Here is a 26,834-nt window from a genome sequence, read left to right as displayed (position 1 = left end):
CTGTGTTGTTTTTTTTTGTGGCCCACGATTAACGAGGATATGAGGGTGCTATGTGGCCAGCACAACGACCAACCGCTTTAGCTTCTCTCCAACAAATGTCCTAAAAATTCCGAAATTCAAAATCCTGTTATTCACCGAGCTTCGAAGCTGGGAACCCTCGATTCGGAAGTCAAGCGTTTTACCAAAAGAAGAGGAAAAGAAAATCATCTAAATTTGGTCACGTGGTTACTATGATAAAAGAGGAGGGGCTGAATCCTAACACTTCCATCTACTTATGTCTGGTAGAGCGAGTAGGTTCATCATAGTCGAAAATCTCCGCTTCTGTCATCCATTGTGGCATGTGTGCATGTAGTTGGTGAGGCTTTAGTCCACAATATTGGGCTACAAAATGGACATGTTATTGTTCGCGGAGTCTGTATGAACTACCGCTTGTTGTTGATGTTGTCGTTGTTTTTTTTTTGTGTTCTGGTGCCACAGCCAATCTAGAAGCACGTTTCTGTAACCTACGGCACAAACCCGAGAGTACGCAACGACAAGTGGCATAAATGCTAGGAAGATTTCGACAAAAGTCCGAGGTGTCTTACAGTATATGCGTCAACCTGGATCGGGACGGCTAGGAAGTGCAGAACAGTGGATAACTGCGCAGTGTAGATTGGAACTCTGTCATATTGGTGCATAGTTTGCAAGTTTCTGACCGAGTCCGTGGAAATAGTGTCACATCTTGCACGAGAGTCCCCCGAGAGTTTAAGGGGAGGGGGCTGAGTATTTGGAAGGTCACTAGATCTGTATGGAGGTTACGAGGCACTACGCCGTACGGCCCAGGTTCTAGACAGATAACTACGAGAGGAGTAGTCCTCTCTGCTCTGGAACAAATCGAAGTTCCTTTCAGGTGTCTAGAGATTGAAACCCCAGTACTTACAACGAGATACAAAGATGCTCTGTCGTTAGCTCTAGTCTCCCAAGGGACAGGGTAAACGCTGGAAGTTCTCAAGGATGCTTTGAGATTGTCTTTGAATTGATTTCACATTAGGCCCTAAATGCGTTAGTAACTGGCCAGAAAGACATCTCTTAGGGATTCGTGGATCTTTCAATCTGTAGACATGGCCTGCCAACACGAGTTAGTACCATAGAAAACTGGCCTGTAGACTTTGCCTGCTAGCAACATTTACCTGTACATCAAGCTGTTCTGAATTTCTGAACACGTTGTTTGCTAGCAACAATCACCTGTACATAAAGCTGTTCTGTAGGCTTTTCCTGCTAGCAACAATCACATGTACATAAAGCTGTTCTGTAGGGTTTTCCTGCTAGCAACAATCACCTGTACATAAAGCTGTTCTGTAGGCTTTTCCTGCTAGCAACAATCACCTGTACATAAAGCTGTTCTGTAGGCTTTTCCTGCTAGCAACAATCACCTGTACATAAAGCTGTTCTGTAGGCTTTACCTGCTAGCAACAATCACCTGTACATAAAGCTGTTCTGTAGGGTTGTCCTGATAGCAGCAATCACATGAACATAAAACTGTTCTGTAGGCTTTTCCTGCAAGCAACAATCACCTGTACATAAAGCTGTTCTGTAGGCTTTTCCTGCTAGCAACAATCACCTGTACATAAAGCTGTTCTGTAGGCGTTTCCTGCTAGCAACAATCACATGTACATAAAAGTGTTTTGTAGGCTTTTCCTGCTAGCAACAATCACCTGTACATAAAGCTGTTCTGTAGGCGTTTCCTGCTAGCAACAATCACATGTACATAAAAGTGTTTTGTAGGCTTTTCCTGCTAGCAACAATCACCTGTACATAAAGCTGTTCTGTAGGGTTGTCCTGATAGCAGCAATCACATGTACATAAAACTGTTCTGTAGGCTTTTCCTGCAAGCAACAATCACCTGTACATAAAGCTGTTCTGTAGGCTTTTCCTGCTAGCAACAATCACCTGTACATAAAGCTGTTCTGTAGGCGTTTCCTGCTAGCAACAATCACATGTACATAAAAGTGTTTTGTAGGCTTTTCCTGCTAGCAACAATCACCTGTACATAAAGCTGTTCTGTAGGGTTGTCCTGATAGCAGCAATCACATGTACATAAAACTGTTCTGTAGGCTTTTCCTGCAAGCAACAATCACCTGTACATAAAGCTGTTCTGTAGGCTTTTCCTGCTAGCAACAATCACCTGTACATAAAGCTGTTCTGTATGCGTTTCCTGCTAGCAACAATCACATGTACAAAAAGTGTTTTGTAGGCTTTTCCTGCTAGCAACAATCACCTGTACATAAAGCTGTTCTGTAGGCGTTTCCTGCTAGCAACAATCACATGTACATAAAAGTGTTTTGTAGGCTTTTCCTGCTAGCAACAATCACCTGTACATAAAGCTGTTCTGTAGGCTTTTCCTGCTAGCAATAATCACATGTACATAAAAGTGTTTTGTAGGCTTTTCCTGCTAGCAACAATCACCTGTACATAAAGCTGTTCTGTAGGCGTTTCCTGCTAGCAACAATCACATGTACATAAAGCTGTTCTGTAGGCTTTTCCTGCTAGCAACAATCACCTGTACATAAAGCTGTTCTGTAGGCGTTTCCTGCTAGCAACAATCACATGTACATAAAAGTGTTTTGTAGGCTTTTCCTGCTAGCAACAATCACCTGTACATAAAGCTGTTCTGTAGGGTTGTCCTGATAGCAGCAATCACATGTACATAAAACTGTTCTGTAGGCTTTTCCTGCAAGCAACAATCACCTGTACATAAAGCTGTTCTGTAGGCTTTTCCTGCTAGCAACAATCACCTGTACATAAAGCTGTTCTGTAGGCGTTTCCTGCTAGCAACAATCACATGTACATAAAAGTGTTTTGTAGGCTTTTCCTGCTAGCAACAATCACCTGTACATAAAGCTGTTCTGTAGGCGTTTCCTGCTAGCAACAATCACATGTACATAAAAGTGTTTTGTAGGCTTTTCCTGCTAGCAACAATCACATGTACATAAAGCTGTTCTGTAGGCTTTTCCTGCTAGCAACAATCACATGTACATAAAAGTGTTTTGTAGGCTTTTCCTGCTAGCAACAATCACCTGTACATAAAGCTGTTCTGTAGGCGTTTCCTGCTAGCAACAATCACATGTACATAAAAGTGTTTTGTAGGCTTTTCCTGCTAGCAACAATCACCTGTACATAAAACTGTTCTGTAGGCGTTTCCTGCTAGCAACAATCACATGTACATAAAAGTGTTTTGTAGGCTTTTCCTGCTAGCAACAATCACATGTACATAAAAGTGTTTTGTAGGCGTTTCCTGCTAGCAACAATCACATGTACATAAAAGTGTTTTGTAGGCGTTTCCTGCTAGCAACAATCACATGTACATAAAAGTGTTTTGTAGGCGTTTCCTGCTAGCAACAATCACATGTACATAAAAGTGTTTTGTAGGCGTTTCCTGCTAGCAACAATCACATGTACATAAAAGTGTTTTGTAGGCTTTTCCTGCTAGCAACAATCACATGTACATAAAGCTGTTCTGTAGGCTTTTCCTGCTAGCAACAATCACATGTACATAAAAGTGTTCTGTAGGCTTTTCCTGCTAGCAACAATCACCTGTACATAAAGCTGTTCTGTAGGCTTTTCCTGCTAGCAACAATCACATGTACATAAAAGTGTTCTGTAGGCTTTTCCTGCTAGCAACAATCACATGTACATAAAAGTGTTCAATAGGCTTTTCCTGCTAGCAACAATCACCTGTACATAAAGCTGTTCTGTAGGGTTTTCCTGCTAGCAACAATCACATGTACATAAAAGTGTTTTGTAGGCTTTTCCTGCTAGCAACAATCACCTGTACATAAAGCTGTTCTGTAGGCGTTTCCTGCTAGCAACAATCACATGTACATAAAAGTGTTTTGTAGGCTTTTCCTGCTAGCAACAATCACCTGTACATAAAGCTGTTCTGTAGGCTTTTCCTGCTAGCAACAAACATGTACATAAAAGTGTTCTGTAGGCTTTTCCTGCTAGCAACAATCACATGTACATAAAAGTGTTCTGTAGGGTTGTCCTGCTAGCAACAATCACCTGTACATAAAGCTGTTCTGTAGGCTTTTCCTGCTAGCAACAATCACATGTACATAAAAGTGTTCTGTAGGCTTTTCCTGCTAGCAACAATCACATGTACATAAAAGTGTTCTGTAGGCTTTTCCTGCTAGCAACAATCACATGTACATAAAAGTGTTTTGTAGGCGTTTCCTGCTAGCAACAATCACATGTACATAAAGCTGTTCTGTAGGCTTTTCCTGCTAGCAACAATCACCTGTACATAAAGCTGTTCTGTAGGCGTTTCCTGCTAGCAACAATCAATGTACATAAAAGTGTTCTGTAGGCTTTTCCTGCTAGCAACAATCACATGTACATAAATGTGTTCTGTAGGCTTTTCCTGCTAGCAACAATCACCTGTAGAATGTTAAACTTTTACACCTTGAACAAATTCATCGTGTCTCCTCAAAGTCCTCACAAGAGGGGGGGGGGGTTCGCATCCTCCTCTCAGACCCCTCACCCAATTTCACCAAATTCACCATTCAACCTCATAGTTTCAATTTGTTTCATTTTGAGACCGAATCTTTAGTCACTAACATCAGAGACAATCTAGACATAGATGTTTAAAGGTGAAATGCAAGTGTTTCTGTCTGGTGATAAGAAAAGTTTGACCAGAAATAGAGCTACATGACAGGTAATAGAGACGCACAGCGGAACGCATGTTCTGATTAGCAAGGATCTGAACTTGGCATTGACGTACCCAGAATCTATTTCATAAGGTTATTTTTAGCATGAATCACCTTAGGACTTTTTATTTCCTGTATTGAATTTAATGGAGCAAGACAAGGGAAGATAACTCATGCTCGTGATCATCACAGATTGGTCTCATTAGAAGAGTTTTCGGCTTCTTATCGCCCTTGCACGAGACTTCAGATGCAACCTGTAAAATTCTATATTTATTGTAACCTGCCAACTTTTTTTTTTTTTTTACTAACAAGTGAAGGAACTGGTGATGATTCGTCACTTTTCACTAATTACTTAAAACTCCTATATAATCTAATTATCATGTTTTAAAATGTAGGTATTATCAGGTGTTCTAGACAGGTGCGTCTCGTCAATTGAAAGCTTACACTAATAACCTTAAAACTTTGACAGCCATAGTGGTAATTGTAGGATTACAGGGTATACTCCACATGTTCATGCGCAGATAAATATACACACACACACACAAAGGAAATTTTTTCTCCCCCCCCCCCTTCTTATCAATATCCAAGTATTACAACTATTATTATATCCACCATTAGGTAACCGGCTACTTAATTGTAAGCTCCTTTCCTTCCTGCGCCCTTTCTCGTCTTTTTATCTCCCCCCCCCCCTCTTTTTTTCCCCCTCATCACCACCCCATCGCTTCCCTGGCGCCCACTCGCTCCTCTGAACACTCACTCTGTACCTGACTCATTACACCCATCCACGAAGTGATGTCCAAATGGAGGCTCACGAGAAGCATTAGATGACGCAAGATCAAGGACGGTGTTTACGTCGAGTTGTCATGGAGATGATGGACGTGCCAGCGCCTTAAGCCCCCACTTAGCCAGGAGCTTTTAACTCCGCCACGGAAACGATACCATCGGAGGTCAAAGAGTTTACACATTTTCACCCACAAGGAGTGATCTCCTCCTAGAAGCACGAACATTGAAAGGAAGACATAGGTGTGAGTACAGAGGTGGGACAAAGGTTTGGGCAGGGGCGTGTTGGAGAAGGGGTGCAGTAAAGTAAAACCTTTGAAATGAGTGAAGGACGACATTGCCCACCCGCACCCACTCACGTTTTACTTATATATAGCAGTAAATGTGGAATGGCTAGGCACTAATTATAATTTAAATGCAGTAATGGTGTTTTCATTTCAATTTACCGTCAGGTAGATGCAGTTGTTAATTTTGAAGAAGCCATGTTTTATATTTAAATGTAGTTATGTTTATGCACTCCATGTATAAACGTAATTATATTACGTTTATAATGAGAGAAATTCTATTGTGTATATGTATTTATACTGCATCTAGTGTGTTTATGCTGAATATTTTTCATCTAATGTCCTAATAAGCAAATTATTATGCCATTTAATTGTAGTTTTAGAATATTAAAATTATCACAGTAAAAATATTTATTATATTTATATTTTTTTTTCTTTATCTTTATAATTTTCATTATAAAACTTGTCACACTAAAAAAAAAATTAAAATATTCTCTTTTGTCTCATCACGACTGCCACCGCTGACTGGTCGTGTGGTATGCTCTTTGGACTATCATTATGTGGTCTCGAAGGTCCCGCGTTCGAACCCCGCTCGTGGTAATCCTGTGGAAGGTTAGGGTAAAGATGCGATTATTTTTGTAATCTGTGGGGACACCCGTTACATGTTGACATTTTACAAACTTCTAGTGATGTTATTTCTTTAAAGATTTCACTGTATTGGAATATGAAAATGTAAATCTACAATTATCTTGAAGGCCTGCTTGTTTAATGTACATAGATCCTTGATTGCAGACAAAGTTGTGCCGGGGTCAAGGCAGCTTAGAATGAAACATTCAATTTGACAAGAGAGTGCTCCCATGCAACTCAACAGTTTGCATTATTTCATTTGTTTCCGCCAAGATCTATAACTCTGCAAAAACGATTAAACAGATTACTGTATAACTTCATTCTCTGTGTTGCGTCTGGACTATCTCCCCTTGATCGAAGGTAAAATAGATTGTGACGGAACAGGTTCAGGGATCAAGCTAAATTGGAACTTATAATCTAAATATACACACATCTATATATGCACTGCAATTATGCATTTGGGAAGGGAAGGAAAGAGCAGTTCAGAAACAGCGTGTTGGTGTGTGTGTGCGTGTGTGGGTGGGTGTTATAGTAGATTTGTAACAAAATCGGATTCTTGGCATGTATCTAAGATATTTAATTAAACACGGGAGTTAGCTTAAAGAAGAGGCTGACGCCAAGAGTTTACCCAGAGGACGATACACAATTAATTGAATCTGTAGTTTTGAGATACCGATTAAAATGGAGTACTCGAAATTCACTCCCATTGCTGTGTTATTCTGATGTAGGCTGGATAGGTGTGGGGAAAAAAATAAAAAGCACTATACTATTGATAGACCCACATCTAAAACATGTTTGCCAAAATTTCTGAAAAAAAAAAGGAAAACACTAAAACATCTAATCTTCTTGTTATAATATGTTTTAGAATTAGTTTAAAGACTTCAAATGTTGAACCATCACAAACGTGGGACTAGTGATAATGTGTTAAATCCAGGATTTACAAAGATTTACAAAGATTATGAAATAAAAAGAAACTTTAAATATGCCTAAAAGTTCGACTGTGGTTGTTACATAGTTCAAATGTTTTATTTATAGTGAAGAGTTGATTAACACTGGAAGTACATCAGTCTGAGTGTATCTGTTGTCTGAGTGTATCTGTTGTCTGAGTGTATCTGTTGTCTGAGTGTATCTGTTGTTTGAGTGTATCTGTTGTCTGAGTGTATCTGTTGTCTGAGTGCATCTGTTGTCTGAGTGTGTCTGTTGTCTGAGTGTATCTGTTGTCTGAGTGTATCTGTTGTCTGAGTGTATCTGTTGTCTGAGTGTATCTGTTGTCTGAGTGTATCTGTTGTCTGAGTGTATCTGTTGTCTGAGTGTGTCTGTTGTCTGAGTGTATCTGTTGTCTGAGTGTATCTGTTGTCTGAGTGTATCTGTTGTCTGAGTGTATCTGTTGTCTGAGTGTATTTGTTGTCTGAGTGTATCTGTTGTCTGAGTGTATCTGTTGTCTGAGAGTGTCTGTTGTCTGAGTGTGTCTGTTGTCTGAGTGTATCTGTTGTCTGAGTGTATCTGTTGTCTGGGTGTATCTGTTGTCTGGGAGTATCTGTTGTCTGAGTGTATCTGTTGTCTGAGAGTATCTGTTGTCTGAGTGTATCTGTTGTCTGAGTGTATCTGTTGTCTGAGTGTATCTGTTGTCTGAGTGTATCTGATGTCTGAGTGTATCTGTTGTCTGAGTGTATCTGTTGTCTCTCCAGACACAAGTGGACATATTACTGTCATGATTATTTTAGAAATGAACTAATACTCATTATCAGGTACTGCCAGAGTCGAAATTTATTAGAGGAAAACAAATTTCATTGTAGTCTCCCCTTTAACAGTGTCCACTGAGAAATTCTCTGGTGATATGGATGGTCTGCAACAGTACAGCGCTCTGATAGGTAACGAGAACCTTGTTAGGGATGTTAAAGGCCTCGCAGATGTCTGTGAGGTCAGTTGTCATTATACCCTAGGTGGATATTATTATTATTATTATTATTATTATGGTCTCTTAGTTCATCTGATTCAAAACTAGTCAATCGGAAATGAATTAAAATCTAGATTTGTAAAGGCCTACAGCATTAGTCACAATATAGGTATTATACATTATGCAAGACGCTCCGCTGAGAGCCTTGAGAGCTCCGTTGTTAAGAAGCAGATCGAAAGGTCCTGAGTTCCATTCTTTCTCAAGATTTTTTTTCCTCAAGGAAATTGGTGGAGAACCTTCTTTGATCTTACTACATTTTATTTAAAGTCATTTAGATACTGTTCAGGGGCGTAGCTAGAAATTTCCCATCATTTGGGAGCCCGGAGGGTTTGGCCTCTTTGGGGACCCTACATTTTGCTTAATATTTAATGTAAAAAACAGTCATTTTGGGCCCCCCTCAAGTGGGGGCCCGTGGGAATTTCAAATTCTCCCCCACTCTAGCTATGCCACTGATACTTGTAATTTAAATCGAATACCCTCGTTTGGCAGATACAACACTTATGTTCTGTTATCTGAGCTCCAAAGAATCTAACGTCATTTGATAGTTTATATTTTTAATTTCCATTAAAAAAAAAACTTTGTTAAATTGTTTCGTCTTAACTCTTTCTTGGCAACTCTTCCGTTTAACCCTCTACGCCCAGACAGGCAAGACTCGATGTAGCTTGGAGTCAATCACCCCTTGATATAAAAGGACATAATACAAAGATCCATTCAATATCCATTCCAGTTTATCCAATTTATCGCGCATCCTCAACTCATTTTTCAATCAGCGACGTGCCGGTTTGCCCTTTACATTCGTGGGGAAGAGACGACAATAGGAACGCCATAAACTGATCCAACCAGTTTCTCTTTTCTGCTTGGTCGTAGTACGAGCTTTCATTAACCCCTCCGGGCCCGACCGTAGTACACGCTGACATTCACCCTTCCAGGCCCAGCTAACTCACACATGCTGTCTTCCTAGTCCCTTACCTTTTTGTTTTATGATCGTCTTTATTGACTAAATATCTGGGGGGAGAGGGGGGGGGGCAGACCAAAAAAAAAAAAGAAATAGGATGTTAGTAGACCACGGCTAAGTACGAGATATTTGTTGATATTGATACACATTTTGTATTTTGGGTAAAATATTGAAGAATGATTGTGAAAAGTGTCTCCGAACATATTTTTGCTGTATAAGTAAATATTTAAATTTATCTTTATTGCTTCAAAACTGGTTAGAAATATAAGATTATTTAGCACTTTCAAGGATGTAATTTTCCCACTGACTTACAATTTATCTTAATTTGTGTCTTTTTTTTCTTGTAAATTAATCATACTTACACGTTTATATCAGAAATAAGAAACAAGTGTGGAATTGTAAAAGCGATTCTGCCTTTGTAGTTTACCTGGACTGGTTGTTCTTGCTCTGGAGCAAGCCCTTTATTTCAAGTTTTTCTTAACCCTGTGTGAGTAGCTTCCCTTTTCTCACTGATATGTATAGAGATTCCGGAGAGCGCACTATCGCGCAGACAAGTGTACATCTTGTTGGCGTATGTGGGAGAGAAAGAGGAAGAGAGAGAGAGAGAGAGAGAGAGAGAGAAGAAGAAAAATGGTACATCAGCCAACAGAAACATCTTGGGCTCCTGGCGCCCATGTTAAAGATTGAGTCATTATTCTTAAGTCTTTGAATGAGATAAGTGGGGATGGGGTTTGCGTTTTATAAATATGGATTATTAAAAAGTCTTCCTTTGGATCTGATTTGAAAGTGTGCTTACATCTTCCGGTGCATGAAGGTTACTCTCGAGGACAAAAGGAAACAAAATGCCATTGGAGTAGTTTAAAAGCTAAAACATCCTTATTTCAGCCCACTCGTCGTGAAGAAATGCTTAAAACTTTACAGTGAAATGCATACTTTCATCGATGCTGGCGAGTTTTAGAAGCTAAGCTGGACAACAAATTGTCTCCAGGACGGTCAGCCAAAAAAAGTCTTTGGTCAAATCAATACAAGAAATAGAGGGAGGGTACCTCTCTTCTGCTGAAGCAGCCGCAAAGAAAAAAAATAATCTCATTTCCTGTTGAAGATTTACCAGCCCTTGAATCACTCCTGCAAACCATGCTTAGCAGTGAGATGCCTTTGAATCACTCCTGCGAACAATGCTTAGCAGTGAAATGCATTTGAATCACTCCTGCAAACAATGCTTAGCAGTAAGATGCATTTGAATCACTCCTGCGAACCATGCTTAGCAGTGAGATGCCTTTGAATCACTCCTGCGAACAATGCTTAGCAGTGAAATGCCTTTGAATCACTCCTGCGAACAATGCTTAGCAGTGAGATGCATTTGAATCACTCCTGCAAACAATGCTTAGCAGTGAGATGCCTTTGAATCACTCCTGCGAACAATGCTTAGCAGTGAAATGCCTTTGAATCACTCCTGCGAACAATGCTTAGCAGTGAGATGCATTTGAATCACTCCTGCAAACAATGCTTAGCAGTGAGATGCCTTTGAATCACTCCTGCGAACAATGCTTAGCAGTGAGATGCATTTGAATCACTCCTGCAAACAATGCTTAGCAGTAAGATGCATTTGAATCACTCTTGCAAACAATGCTTAGCAGTGAGATGCCTTTGAATCACTCCTGCAAACAATGCTTAGCAGTGAGATGCCTTTGAATCACTCCTGCAAACAATGCTTAGCAGTAAGATGCCTTTGAATCACTCCTGCAAACAATGCTTAGCAGTGAGATGCCTTTGAATCACTCCTGCAAACCATGCTTAGCAGTGAGATGCCTTTGAATCACTCCTGCAAACAATGCTTAGCAGTGAGATGCCTTTGAATCACTCCTGCAAACAATGCTTAGCAGTGAGATGCCTTTGAATCACTCCTGCAAACAATGCTGAGAAGTCATTTGAATTGACTCTCATAAGAATGTTACAAAAGTGGAGAGTATAGATTCACTTATCACTAAGAACTGTCATGTTTCTTTTGCCCATAAAGACCATAATCTTGGAGTCAGAGGCACCAGTAGGATTTTTTGCAGGGTGGTCTAAACTAAAATGTAAGGTTCATGGTCGTAGCTTCAACTTTCTTGTAACAAGAAATATTAAAGAAACAAAAAAACTAGTTTAATACTTTAGGATTTAAAATAAAAACAACTAGGTCAGAAATTTATTATTTTTTAACAAAAATAAGATAAGATTTATCCCTAGAAATCGCTATTTTCTTTATCGAAAAAAGCCTGTCGCTTTTTATTCGGAGTGGGGTCTTATTATTTTATTCTCATAGCGCATAGAGCCTACACTATGTTGGTAAATGGCGCTATATAAATTCAAGGCTTACCTAGTCGTTCAATGTAACTACAGACTTTCGACTAGGTCAATGGTTTATCATTGCTGACCCTTACATAGCCCAGATGTGGTCAAGATGGATCCTGGAAAATGTCGAAATATACCCCGCATCTTATGCGGATATGTGAATATATTGTACACATTGACAAACTTTGAATCTGAAAATAATGACACAATGAGTTGATATAGTTCTAAGCTTTGTCATCAAAATCAGGAGCATATAAAAAAAAGTACAATGTAGAGCAGGGTTCTCAACCTGGGGGTCGATTGACGATTTGCCAGGGGTCGCCTAAGACCATCGGATAAATGGATTGCTGTATATGTGTTTGCGGAAGGGGGGGGGGGGTCGCGGCAAAGTGGGGAAATGTAAAAAGGGGGTCGCCGAGCTTAAAAGGTTGAGAACCGCTGATGTAGAGTCAAAGTTATTGTACTCTGCTGCCCCCTTCTACCTCTGACTTGAAGAGGAGACACTTATGAACTTTGTATATTAGATTTCGCCTTTAAAGCACTGAAAAGAAGCGTTTACCTTCGTAATGATACGGGCTCATTCAAAAGCGTGCTTGTTTGTGACCTTTCTAAAGCTAGGGCTTGACACTAAGGTACACGTGATACGAACTAAGGTCAAGGTTCATCTTGAAGACAGACGTTTTAGCGGAAAGACAGAAGCTGGTGCCGACACAAAAAAAAAATCTACTCAAGAGAAAGACTGGACGAGCCCATCTTTCGCTAGTTCCTAGTAGTCACAGCAGAGGCAGCAGGCGTGGGGTAACTTACTGTCAGCAGTGCTGCCTCAGACACGCATCCATAGTGGGGTTAAAGTTCATAGGTAAAAACAGCACGTGGTTTCATTCTGGTTCCATAACGTGCCCTGGCTGAACTCCGTATTGACAAATCAGCACTGTGGTATTGATGAAGCTTATGTGGGATAGGCGGAGACCCAATAGGAGGGTGAATTGTTGCTCTGCATTCATGTGATCATAACAGTAGCGTAATTAACACATCACGTGACTTTACATGGCAGGTACATACCCTTTTCTACCTTATCAACTCAACATTGACCCCCCTTCTCTCTCACACACAGCTCATCTTCCAACCCACACACACACTTTTTCTGAGCTTTTTCATGTTCAGCCCTTCACACAGATGGCGCCTTGGCTCTTCGCACGCGGAGAAAAACATAACATTTCGAGGACGCGTGGGAGCCGAATTCACGCGCAACTTTGAGCAATTCTCTCGTGTTATGTTTTAAATTGGGCCACTCACCTTTATCGCAGATGAAAAACAGCCCTCCCCCTTTTCTCTCCTCAAGAAATGCGCATAAAAGCTGGTACGATGTTAACAGGAACATGAAACTGATTTACAAGGTGATAGTGAAAAGGGAGATAGTATTACGGAAGACCAATTTTGATTACATAAAGGCTAATTATTGGGAATAAAAAAACGACCGCTTATGATTAAGGACAAAATTTAAAAGACATTTGATTCTAATCATTTGCCTTTAAAAATATTTTAAATGTGTGATATAACATCACCTGTATGTTGTACATGACTTAAACGCCCTCAAAATAATGATACTGTGTGGTAGTACCGAGACGTAAATAGCCTGTGATTGGCGTTTGCATATATCCTTCAAAGGTAGACCATGCATAACGTCTTTGTTTCATCTTGTGTTTCAAAGAGGTTTATATTTATTTGCATAAAATGTGCTCAAATAATTTTTGATACAGTGCGATTTTCAAGATTTACTGGTGCATATTATAGAGAAATGGCATTTATAATGGCGAACAAAAAAAAGGTTTAGATAATAGACTGCGCGATAATGCCTCTTGTACCATGTTTATAAAGGGTACGCTTTCAGATAGATCCGGAATTTCAAGAGCTTTTCGAGTTTTGAGCTCAAAACCTGACAGACATAAAAACGGAAAGCATTAAAATAAAAAAAATAGCTTTTTACTTGCGAGATTATTTTTTGGGGTGGGTGGGGGGGAGGAGGGGCTTACAAATTGTATGAATCTAAGTCTACTTACTTTTGAGTGAACTGCTCTGGGTATAGAAGCATTCAAACGACTTTTTAATGAAAAAAAAGGACTTTTAAAAATCTAAAAATAACTTGACCCACTTTATCTTAACTGGAACTTGAGACAGCCCGATAGACCCCTAGCTTGGAACGTGTGGTCATACCTAGTCTGTTCCACACTTTGTCATAGGGTGTATTGGCATTGACAGGAAAGTGTGCCTCCATGGTAGGTAAATGTAAGCTTTAATTAGCTCTTTAATTAGGTCTAGGTTGATCTTCATTTTATTTATGGCCTAATCTTCATATGAGATCTGTGTTTATCTTTGTTGCATTTATTTCCTTTTTTATTTTGATGCTTGAATCCAATTAGGATTTTCATGTAAAATACTTTACAAATTTCTACATCCGTTGTATGTAGGTCCAATTGTTTGCATTTCTTAAAGCCTCTATCTATATCCAAAAGGTTCAGTTCCTTTGAACTTTTTAAAAATCAGTAAAAGAATTAAATGTGTTGCAATGTACCGTTACATCTGACGTCAGTGTCATTGTTGTTTTACAATGATGTGAACATAAAAAGAAAACGTGTTTGCATTTCTAGAAGGCACAAAAAACTTCCAAAAGAACAAAAAAAGCCAAGAGAATAAAAAATAAGCAGATATATATCCAGTTATTTCCTGTCTAATAGAGAAGAATATAAATATGCAATTACTTTCACGGTGTATATCTCTGCACTGGCATTAGAAAGTTTATCATTGCTTGATATATAGTTATTCAACCTTTTTATGATTTCTTTTCGAATGATTAAAATATTTTATCTTGTAAAATAGAATTCTGTTATCTAAACACCTAAACAAGAAACTCAAGTATACAAATGGATATTGATTTATCAGATATAAGTTTTCAAAATGCGAAAATGAATGAACCACAATATGTCACTAAAAAAACCAAATTATATGGCTCCCCATTCGATCACTTTTTAATGTCAAACTGTTGATGCTTGTTGTATTAATGATCTGTAACTATACTCATTCGACATTAAAGAAACTATGTGTGTAAATGTCCGATGTTTCTTCTAAGTCTGAACCCCCTGGTGGATGTGTGCGGGTAGAGTTCCAACTACTAAGAAATAAAGGTATATGTAGCATTGGACTGTGTGTCTGTGTTAAACGTCTAGTGTGGTAACAATCTTACAGCCAACGCTTGCTATCACCGCTGGTGAGCATCTAGAGCAATTAGTAAGTCTCCGTTGTCAGTACATAGCCTCCCCACAGCAAGCCCCACGCAGTAGCCCCCCCCCAACCCCCTCGTCGTAACGACAGACGGAAACCGAGGCTGTGAGCCTCAGGCTAATCTACAAGGGTCTCGGGGGAGGCTTGGCCCCAAGATGCGAGGCATTCATGTCCCGTCGGTGTGTGGAAACGCCATGCTACCCACAAACCGCTAGTAATAGGTTAATAGCCTCACTGCCTTGTGTATGCTAGGAAGAAAACACTGGCAGAAAGTCCGGGTTTTGTAGCCCGGTAGGGCGAGGGGACAGTGATATGACCACTGATCTCTGGCAAATTCATGCTCCACCTGACAATGGTGCTCCATCCCATCTCTGACAGTAATTCGCCTCATAAGTCATATGACAAATTGCAAAGGGAAAAGATCTCTCGAGACCTAAAATGCCACACTGTACTCTTGAAATATTTCTTCTTGCCTCGTCTGCCATATGTGTAATTTGGTAAGCCACGTCCATTAAATAATATACACCACGCATTAACATAAACAATAGCCTTTGATGGAAAGTGGGCGCTGGTCAATGTAGTCCGCGAAAGCAATCATCTGACCAGCAAAGCTACCTGTCCAGACGCGACCTGTCAAATAAAAAGAAGGGAGGAGAAAGGAAAACGAGGTCTTGTTTCAAAGCAAACGGGTTCCAACCATCAGGTCCACCAGATAATAACAAATCTCTTCTGGCCGACTATCTCAACTTTATTATCACAAACACGCGGCGCTGGGGGCGGGGGAAGAGGGGGAGATGGCGCGCTCACTTTCGTATGGACTTGACTTTCACCCCCTTCTACATATTTACACACACCCGCGCACATACTTCCACAATGCGACCCAGTCGTCAGCGATAATGGTATGTCTCTCTCGGTGAGAGTGGCTCTCGTGTGTGTAAAAAAGGGGGGGAGCATCGTGAGTAAACAAATAGCAAGGCTGTTGGAGTAACATAATATTGTCTTGATGCATATCGAGACAGCTAGTTCGTACAGACCGACAGTAGTGGAAGGGTGGAGGCGCCTTGCACTTGGGCCAGGAGAAGACCGAAACTGCTCCCTTCAGACTGGAGTCAAAATGTGTGCATCGGACGTTACGTACCTTCCATGGGTAGATCCATGATTGATTTTCTGTACTGAATTAAGCATCGAAAGTTAGTATAAATAATTTGCTACTTTAAAATAGGGCTTTTTTTTTTTCTCTTCGATCTCAAAAGTTTTGTGCTGCCATATTTTTAAAGGGCTCACAGGGTAACCATTTTCAAAAATAATGTTTAGCCAAGCGCAGTGGCGTAGCAAGTTGCCTGTGGGCCTTGGTTCATTGAACCCCTTCGCGCCATGGATACTACGCCACTGGCCAATCGTTCTCCTCTGTGCCAGCAAACTGTATCTGAGGCTTGGGTTGATCTTTGAGATCTGGGTTTAACTGTAATTAGGTCTGGTTTGATCTTTATTCGAGATCTGGGTTTAGCTGTAATTAGGTCTGGGTGGATCTTTATTTCACTCGTGGGTTGATCTTTATTTGATGTACAGGCTAATCTTTATATGAGGTCTTGGTTGATCTTAATTGGGGTCTCTGTGTTGATCTTTGTTAGCACTTCTGCCGGAGAAACACTCCGATGATGAACAGGGGAATTAAATAGACCCTCCTCTGCAATGTACCATCAGAAACCCCATTAGTAAACGAAACATGCTGAGATAACTCCCTTAGAGATCGTGAAAAGAAGCAGACAGTGAGCTTTAAGGTCGCCTTGTCCCCGTACAAGGACAGACCCATCGCCGCACATGGACCAGTTATCTCTCTCTCAAATCCTTGACCCGATCGCCCTTCGTGCAAAACACAACATTCATAGTGAATGTGGTCAACTGTTTCATTGGCCTCGATGCAGTGGCGACACCGTGTGTTGTAATTTTCTCGAAACCGTCCGAAGTAAACAATGGACCTCATTCACCAATCGTAAACAAACAACATTTAGCCACAGGGTGCTCTATCTCTTCTATATAATTTACGATCTCATGTTTAATTCATGATGGTTGTCACGTGACAGTTTTTTTTTTCATTGTTTTATCAATAAAACCTCTGCACCAACTGGCCAAAGAATTGGTTCATCTATATCCACTGTGTTTTAGTCACTGTAACATTTTACAAACGTTTTTCTCATTCCAAGAGCTTTGGCCTATAATCCAAAATAAATTGTATCGCTTTTAAATATTAACAACTTGATTTCAAGGGGGGGTAATCTGTTGGTTTGAAATGCGTGGCTGGTGGCCGACCGTGAGACACGGTCAAGAGAGGTGTACCTGTCCCGTTAGTGGACTGGAGAGTAGTCACGTGGGTGTGTTGTAAACAATGAGAACAAAAAAAAAAACATCTAGCGGATCTCTTGTGTCTGAATGTTAGCTTAATGTACATTGTATTATTATTCAATTCTTTGCTATTAAAAGACTTAAAAGGACTCGTATCCCCACAGTGGCTGAGAGGAGCAAACCTCTAGGTTACCTATCAAGGGGAATTAAGTTCGAAACCTGACTTGAGCTGATGTGTTTGCCGAGAGCATTCAAGTAGCACGGAAACTTTCTCCCATGTACCCCCCCTCCATTTTTTTTTTAGTCTCTCCCTCCCCCCACCCACTATAGCTTACTAAGGATGCTACAATATTAAAAGATGCGGTATACAAATAGCAATGCCAAAAACTAATTTTAAAAATACATTTATCCGTTTAAAAGAAATTTACAAAGACAGAAATACACTTGTAACGATGCATGTGCGAGTTGTAATTAATGCATTTCTACAGTACCTAGATGATAATCATTAGATGTTTTGTATACTGTATGAGGTCTGTATGGTGTTTTACATATGCGAGAACAAGCAAGAAACATACATCGTCACAAAGGATCAATGCAGAGTAACTAGGTTCGCTCGTGGTGACATAGAATAACAAACGTTAGTACAGAACGGGCCAGAGTCTAGTCAGTAACTAAATAGGAAGTTAGAGCCTTGCGATAACTGTCCTGAAAGTCTACCTACATCAATAATCTCTAACCCAAAAACTATGTCGTCACTAAAATATAACTGTCCTAAAAGTCTACCTACATCAATAATCTCTAACCCAATACCTATGTCGTCACTAAAATATAACTGTCCTAAAAGTCTACCTACATCAATAATCTCTAACCCAATATCTATGTGACTAAAATGTCTCGTTCCAAGTCTGTCCACTACAGTGCGTCTCTAGACTAAACTAAGTGCGTAACAAAATAACACATTTAAAAGAAAGAAAGTAAGAAACCAGACATTGGACAAGAAGGAAACAAACATTAAAAAAAAAAAAGGAAATTAAAGAAGGAAAGTCAAGATTCTAGTGTAAAGATCAGGAATTATTCCTACATCTAAGACCCGAACCTACGACGTTCTGACAGCCTGTCCAATAGAATGTCTTGACCATTTCGTCCACTACAACTTCCGTGTTAACTAAAATTAACGTAGAGCTATTATTTCCAGACCCGTTGCCATGGCAACAGACCACCCAAAAAAAAATCGAATACGACTCATACCCCCCCCCTTTTTTCCTTTCTATTCTAAATGTATATCAATATGTTTGTGGTACTTTTTGACCTCCCATCTGTCCCCCCCCCGGCCCCCTTTTTTTTCTTTTCAGTCTCGCTCCCCACCCCCAGTCCTTGTCACCCCCCCCCCTCCTCGCCAACATCTTCCAAAACGTAACAAGAGACATATAACAAATAAAACAAATTAAACGCGAAACCCGCGGAGGAAAGTCGTGTCCTTGATGCCAACGGATGTGATTACAGAGGCGTAGAATCGGTAGGGAGAATGCGAGTCATGCACCTGATAAACTTCTGAGCACGGTCTGGAATAAGAGGAAGGAAATCTGCTTTTCCAAAATGACAGGAAAGGGGGAAGGGGGGGGGTAAAAAAAAAGTTTGTTTTAAAAAACATCTGAAATTAAAATTTATTTTTGTCTTTTTTTTATTTTTATTCCAAGTAACATTCTAACTTACATCCTAATCAAATGTCAAGATTTTAACAAAACACAAAAACAAATCTCGAAAAATCATGACGTGTCTAAAACTTGAAAAGGAAGAGGAAATAACTAGGGATGATGGGAAGAGACGAGGGGGGGAGGTGCTGCAGCTCCAAGATGGCGATCAACATTTCCCCCTAACATCAACACTTCACACACTGGCGGGAAGCCGTTTTAAATTTCACATCCATTCTACCCCCACCTCCGTCCCTCTTACCAGACCCGTCTGCACCCTGGCAGCTTCTCTTGTTGACTATATTTTTGTCAGCTTCCCGGAGGACCCCAGAGAAACGAAGAGAAAGAACTGATAACAACACTCCCGATTCCGCCTCCCCATCGGAACAGAGAGAGAGAAAGAAAGAGGGAGAGAGAGAGAGAGAGAGATCTATATAAGCAACGGACTCCTGGAGTTAAGAAGAAATTCTTGCAGTTGTGGAGATTAAAACAAATTCTGTTTGGCCAACTATCGGCGAGTCTGTCAGATCAAAGCGGGGGGATCTAGACGTGTTCCCCCTCCCTTTGTCGGCTACGGTATATAGGTCAATCGGTGAAATTAGGTGTATTGGGTTCTGAGACAGAGCCGACGTGAACTACAAATATTTCAATTCAATGTGAGGCTGTTGTAGAAACACAGTGGCGGCACCCTAGCGCCACCAGAAGGATCACCATCCTCGGTGAAGGTTCGCAGCAACGCCACCTTTGTTTTTTGTTTTGTTTTTGTATTGTTTTCAACTCTACCACATGGTGCAGCGTCCAGATATGACAGAACAAGACAATACCAGAGATGTCAGAACTATGACCTACAGACGATATCCGGCACGTCATGCGATGCTATTTGGCTTCTTTAAACTTCTGCCTACGTTGTTTAATGAACCAGAAGACGATCCATTGAACTCAACATCTTTTTTTTTTTACTGAAGTTTTACCAGGGAGTCCTCTATTGGACCTGTTTTTGGACCCACGTCTGCTTGTTACTAGTCGAAGGTTAGACTCCTGCGGACATATTGCGTCATTTTAGGAAATTCCTTAGAGGACACTGTTAAGGGAGACAACAAATAATATATTTTTCCTTTTAAAGAAATGCAATCCTGGAAATAACGCTGAGTAAGAGTATTAAGGTAGCTGTGTTAGATTTGATGATTTAAAAAAAAAAATAATCATTGAAATTAGTAGCTGAAAAAAATATATTTCAAAATATTTTAAACCTGATAATGTTGAACACTGTTTTTCATAACAGCGAAGGGGAAAAAGAAAATCAGAAAGTGATAGAGAGAAAAAGAAGGTAGGAAGATAAATATAATTTTAAAAAAAATAGACACTCTAACAGTACATCAAGAAAGAAGAAAAGAAACAGGAAAAACATATAAAATACTTTTTAAAAACAAAGCTTCTATTAAGTGTAATAGTATCAATTTGTTTCGATTTGTCATACCATTGATCAACGTTGGGATATTAATCTATGCGCTAGAAATATTTGTATCAATTGTTTTTGCTTAGCTTTCAGCTTTCTCGTTGTGCTATGATCCGTTAGATCAGGGGTTTTCAACCTGTGGGTCGCGACCCCCTTAAGGGTTGATTGGCGATTTGCGAGGGGTTGCCTAAGAACATCGAAAATATGGATTGTTATTGTCTATTCTTCTATTGCTGTATGTGTGTTGGGGAGGGGGGTCGCGGCAGAGTTTGGGGGGGGGGGGTGTAAAAAGGGGTCGCCGAGCATAAAAGGTTGAGAACCGCTGCGTTAGATCGTCTAAGAGCTGAGCCGAAGGCTCTTCGAGCTCTAAGTTTTAATAAAAAAACCTGTTTGAGGGCAAACAGAAAAAAAACAACCTGTGTGAACACACAGTTCTGTCTGGAACAGACCCAAGTCAATGCCTATGTAAAGCATTGCTATTCCCGATGCATCTGGCCCCCGACACATAGGCTAGACATGGCCGAAGGCCGAGTGCACCGGGAACCTCCGCCATTTTCCTATGTTGTACCAAGCTAACCGTGGAGGACTCGCCATTAGTATAAACGGTCCCTTGAGGAACGGCGCATGGATTATCGACAGGGTCGTGAGAGCTCTCCTTCAACTCCGTCCGTACAATGGGTTCACTCTCGCGTACCCTTGGACACTCCCACGGGAGTTTTGTTTCGCCATTCATTTAGCCTAGTTACCCCCTCAAGTAACCGTTTCCACCCTGGTTTCAGGGTTTCACGTTGAGGCAGAACAGCGTACCCGGGGTGCTATGATCCTATCACTCCTCTGGACCAGTTGTGAAGGGGGAGGGAAGAAGAGGGTATCTTAGTGAATGTTTTTTAAATGGATAAAAAAAAAATGCTCAATCATAGCTGAAGATTCCCCACTAGGATTACTTCTACTTATACCACCACATCTGTCAAGTACGATTTCTTTCCAAAACAAATAATTAATCACCGTTAATTAATTAATTTTATTATTGATTCCTGTTATGTCAGGTAAAAGAAATAATTGAGCAAAGTTTAGCTTGATCCGAGATTGCGTGTGTGAGAAATAAGGTATACAAGCTTTTTACCAGACAGACAGACAGACAGACAGAGTGAGTTAATATAAGCTTTGTAAAAAAAAAAGAGCTCGAGAAAAGAGAGAAAGAGATAAAATAAAACAACGAAGGAGGTGTGTGTGTGTGTTAGAGAGAGAGAGAAAGAGATGGTATCTTATCTTATCTTATAAAATACAGACGTTACTTCAAAAAAGAAGATGATTACGTCCTACGCGTGTTCCTAGGTCTATCTAGTCATGCATGTTAATTAATGACTTAAATTCTGCCAAGTCAGTGGTTTACCTAGCTGGCTCAGGCAACCTATTTCATGCTTTAATAACATTTGTACAAAGTTGTCTATGTATCCTAAATAAAAACACAAGACCACTCAATGTTACTCTTTAACTTACGTGAAAACTCTTCCCTAGATTGAGGTCCACAACCTAAATACTCTCGTCTCCCGATGTTTATGACTTTGTGAACATGTTTGTTGTCCCCGAGAATCGCCTTTAAGTAAACTTTAGTCCTACGCGTGATCAAATCTATCTAAACCAGGGGTTCTCAACCTGTGGGTCGCGACCCCCTCGGGGGTCGAATGACGACTTGCCAGGGGTCGCATAAGACCATCGAAAATTGTCTACTCTTCTATTGCTGTATGTGTATGTGTGTGTGTGGGGGGGTCGCGGCAGAGTGGTGGATTGTAAAAAGGGGTCGCCGAGCATAAAAGGTTGAGAACCGCTGAATTCTAAACTGAAATGGGAGAAGAGGGAAGGAGAGTCTCACTGCCAACACAAAAGAGCAAATTTAAAACTCAACAAATAAATAACTAGCTGTAAAGCCAAAAGAAAACGAAACTAGGCTAAGCTAGACTTTGTACAAATACGAGAAGCTACATTTTTGATGTGAAAACATTTATCAAAAAAAAAACTATGTTTAGTTTGTGAAAACAAAAGTGCGAATACTTAAAATAGAAATAAAAAAAAAAACAGTTCTCATACTTTGCGATGTCTGGCCGGACAGACCCTGACACCATAAGAAGAGACGTAACAAATGTATAGATGTAATCTCTTTGAAAGTGAAGTTTAATTATGTAATACCTCAGTTGTAGTTGTCTAACTTTTAGAGCTGGAAATGGTTTTCCTGAATCAGCATGGAAAACCAACGACTTGGTCAAGCGGCTAGGGTATTTGATGCCCGGTGCGGCAGCTTCTCGTTATGCCTTGAAAAAAAAAAGAAAAGAAATATAACAGCAATAATAACAAAACTTTTTCCCCCCAAATAATGTGTATTCGTTGCTAAAGTATTGCTAATCGCAAAAAAAATAATTATACACAAAAAATACTATTAATCAATCTTTCGAGCTTTTCTGCTGGCAAAATTATCAATAATTTCATTGAAATCCATTTTTTTGGCACCAAATCTTGTTCAATGAACAAAAGTTCCAGATTAGTGAGTCGTGGATCTGTTATCGTTGATAGCAAATAATTCTTGATCAATTTTTGTTTTAAAGCCTTGCTGGTGTGTTTGTAAATGTTTGACAGGTTTCGGAAGTTTACGATTTATTTTCATGTCCACCCAAAATTACAAAAAAAAATTTTTTATTTGTTTAAGTTTGGATTCACTTTCATAATAATTTCTCAAACTCCAAAAAATCGTCTATATTTTTGTTCTTCCAATTCTTCTTCCACTTAATCGCGATGCCCATGAATGCCAGATTCTGATTTGAGAGAAAACTAATGATGTCCAAGAGTCTTTCACTTCTTGTTGAAATAAATCTTGAGCATTGCTGTGAACACTGTTCTTTACACGCAGACAAATTTCAAGTTCCCTCTAGGCAAGTGAGGACTGAATGTGACCTCTGCTGGTCTCTTGGTTTTCAAGTTTCGATGATACCAGTCACCACTCTATGAATCCATTTTGTGGATTTTAAATGCAGATGTTAGCCTTATACTTGATCTTGTCAGAAGAGTACACAGCGTAAGCAAAATAAGGATTTTTTTTTTTTTGGCAAACAACACATCCACTTTTTGGCAAATAACACATCCACTATTTGGCAAAAAACACATCGACTTTTTGGCAAATAACACATCCACTTTTTGGCAAATAATACATCCACTTTTTGGCAAATAACACATCCACTTTTTGGCAAATAACACATCCGCTTTTTGGCAAATAGCACATCCACTTTTTGGCAAATAACACATCAACTTTCTCAAAACCTTCTCGCCGTTTGGCATTTGCCTTAGATTGTAATTGGACGTGTAAAAGTGCGTTGCCTTTAAAACAAGTTTAGTAAATTCAAATCAAGCTAGTATTCAGTTTACATTTAATGTTAGAAAGAAAAGAGAAAATGAACAAAGTAGCTAAATAAGTGTATGTTTAGTTTACATTTCCAATAGAGAATCTTGTGTTTGTACAATTAGTAGCTTTTACTGAGAAATATTTTAATGAGCACACGGCCTCCTTTGGCAATCTCCTACTTGTGTCCGCGCAGATAAAAAAAAAATTACCATGATCTAGAAAGAAATACCCAGCATTGTAAACACTGAACATTTTTTCCCCACATTTTTAGCTAAGTTGATGTTCACAAAACTGGGCGTCGTCTGCTTCAATTACAGACAATCTTGATTGACATGCGCATGCGTTAAATCATGATTGATGTTACAGAAATTTCATACCTTTCACAATCTCTGATCGATGCACTTCTTGATAACATCAGACGATTGAACCCCCCCCCCCCCCGCCCCCCCCCCCTCCCCCCAAAAAAATATATCGGATGACGGTGTAGATGTTTATTAATGTCAAAGCAGAAATTAAAACCATGAATGTAAATTTAAAAAAAAAAACCTTAGGAAAAGAGCTGGGAAGTGGGGGAGGGAGGGGAGGTATATGTGACATGGCTCAGTCTGGCCTCTGGCAATGTGTTTATTGACACATATTCCGATACGACATGCATGATAACACACGGGAGATTAAAATGAAAGCGACATTAGGAGATTACAAAAGAAGATGACAGGCAGAGAGGTTCTAAAATATTGAGTGAAAACGGTCAATAATAACACCATGTCATTCCCCTTTCTAGTTGAGAACCCCCCCCATCTCCCCCCCCCCCCCCCCCCCCCCCCCCCAAAAAAAAAAAAGGTTAACTGCAGGGAAATCTATTTGCCATGTCTTTAGAGATTGATCTTGTACGGGGTAGGTCAGAGAGGAATTCTAAGTCTAACATTGATCTAAGTAAGTGTATCTACTTTGTTGATATCTAAATAGTTGTAAGATGTATTTCAGTTACTTAAGTTTCTAAAAATCTCTTTATGACTAACTGGAATAGCATCTCTAGTTAAGCTTCTACGTTCTACTGAGATACTGAAGCTGAGATAACTTATGCCTTAGGGCGTAACATGACAAGAGAGAGAGAGAGAGAGTGAGAGTAAGATATATTTAGAGAGAGAGAGAGAGAGAGAGAGAGAGAGAGAGAGAATAACAATACAGAAAGATAGTAAGAGAGAAAATGTGAAAAAAAAAGATGGAATGGGAACTGAGAGAGAGTTGGAGAGAGAGAGAGACAGAGAGAGAACGATTAAATCAAGAAATAAATGTAAAGGTAAAAGGTAAAAAAAAAATCAAATGAGAAGTTTTAACTTTTTTTTTTTCTCAAGAGAACAGAGTATAGCTTCTGACCACCGGAAGTGACCATACAGCGTCCCAGGCGCCGGTAAGTCTTCAGATTTCTTGTTAAAAAAAAAATGAAAGGAAATAAAAGGAAACAAATGTAACCAGCAACAAGCTTGCCCTGAAGTAAACAATTTGTTTGTTTGTTGTCTAATGGGTGAACATCTTCAAACAATCACTTGAACTTAGCTGACAGCCGACAGAAATGGTTTTCATTTTCTGGAGAAATTGGAGAAACGCACCCCCTTTCTGTTAAACAACAGACTATGAGCTACAAATGAGTTCTCAGTTGGATATTTACTATCGAATCTCACATGTTCTTCTGCACCAAGCTCTACATACTTTACATTCATATTCAGATAATCAGGAGATGTCGCGGTGAGATTTAGTCGTTGGTCTGACGCTAGATGTGACACCCGATGAAACTTGAGACCTTCTTCCAAAAAGGTTTGTTTGCAATCTTATCTCTCAATCGCTTTGTCTTCGCCTTCTTATTGTCTTGAAGCTTTGCTGTACTCTGCATTTATATGTACACAAATCTAAACACCAGGGGCGTAGCTAGGAATTTGCCATCATTTGGGGGCCCCTGGATTTTAAGTAATATTTTATATTTAATGTAAAAAACACTTATTTTGGGGGCCCCACTCAAGTGTCAGCCCGGGGGATTTTCAAATTCTCCCTCCCTTCTCCCACCCTAGCGACGCCACTGCTTAACACTTTTTACTTTTTGATGTTAAAAAAAGTATTGCTTATAAAGACCACATTCCAAAATACACATCAATTTTATTTCAGAAGTGGCAGCTTGATCTAGGAGGTGTGACCGGGGTGGGGGGATGGGCGGCCGGAATCTACATTCACAATAAATGTGTTGTGCCATCAACGGCGCTAGTTTATTCAAGATGGCGGCAGGCGGTTCGCCTTGTGCTGACAGTAGCTGCTGTCAGATAGCAGGTGTCGGCCAGCAGACGGGATGACACGATGACATGTGTGAACTGACTTGACCTTTGACATCCAATGCGCGGGATAGAAAATAAACAATGCAGACCCATTAACGAAGATGTGTACCCAAAAAACGGACCACATGCTGGTCCCCCCAAAAATCAGGAGCATTTTGACACTTCATGGTCATCCAGTGTCAAGGTCACGTTATTTTAATAGACCCGTTGTCTAAGCGGGAAAAATGTTATGGAGTGTATGTGGGCATACTTCTAATGTAACCAGGAGTAAAAATTATGGCAGATAATTTGTTTGTACAGACTGGGTAGATTCTGATGTAACCAAGAGTTTGTAAAAATGTTTTACATGTTTCGGATGTTCCTTCAGAGTTGAAGATAGTTTACTTCCTAGTCCAAACCTCCCGCAGGACGACGGGGGATGGGAGCGGGCAGGATTTGAACCCTCGACCATCGATAAATCCGAACGACAGTCCAGCGCACAAACCGCACGACCAATACGTCCATCGGATAGCAGTTGAGGTTAGAACTAGGGGTTTGAAGGTTGAAGTATGAAGAACAAGCTGGAGACGAGTCGACGTGTAGTTTAAAGTGAGCTGTATTTTGTTGCAGCTGCTCGCGACAGTAATTCACTTGTGTTTCTACATTGAAGTTAAAATCTGTATATATTGTCAATAAAAGTTACAATGATTTTTTTAAAAAAAGTTTCTTTAAGCTTTATTAGAGTTCTG

The sequence above is a fragment of the Biomphalaria glabrata genome, chromosome 1 (assembly GCF_947242115.1).
Source record: "Biomphalaria glabrata chromosome 1, xgBioGlab47.1, whole genome shotgun sequence".
Taxonomy (NCBI): domain Eukaryota; kingdom Metazoa; phylum Mollusca; class Gastropoda; family Planorbidae; genus Biomphalaria; species Biomphalaria glabrata.
Note: the sequence above shows the minus strand (reverse complement) of the source record.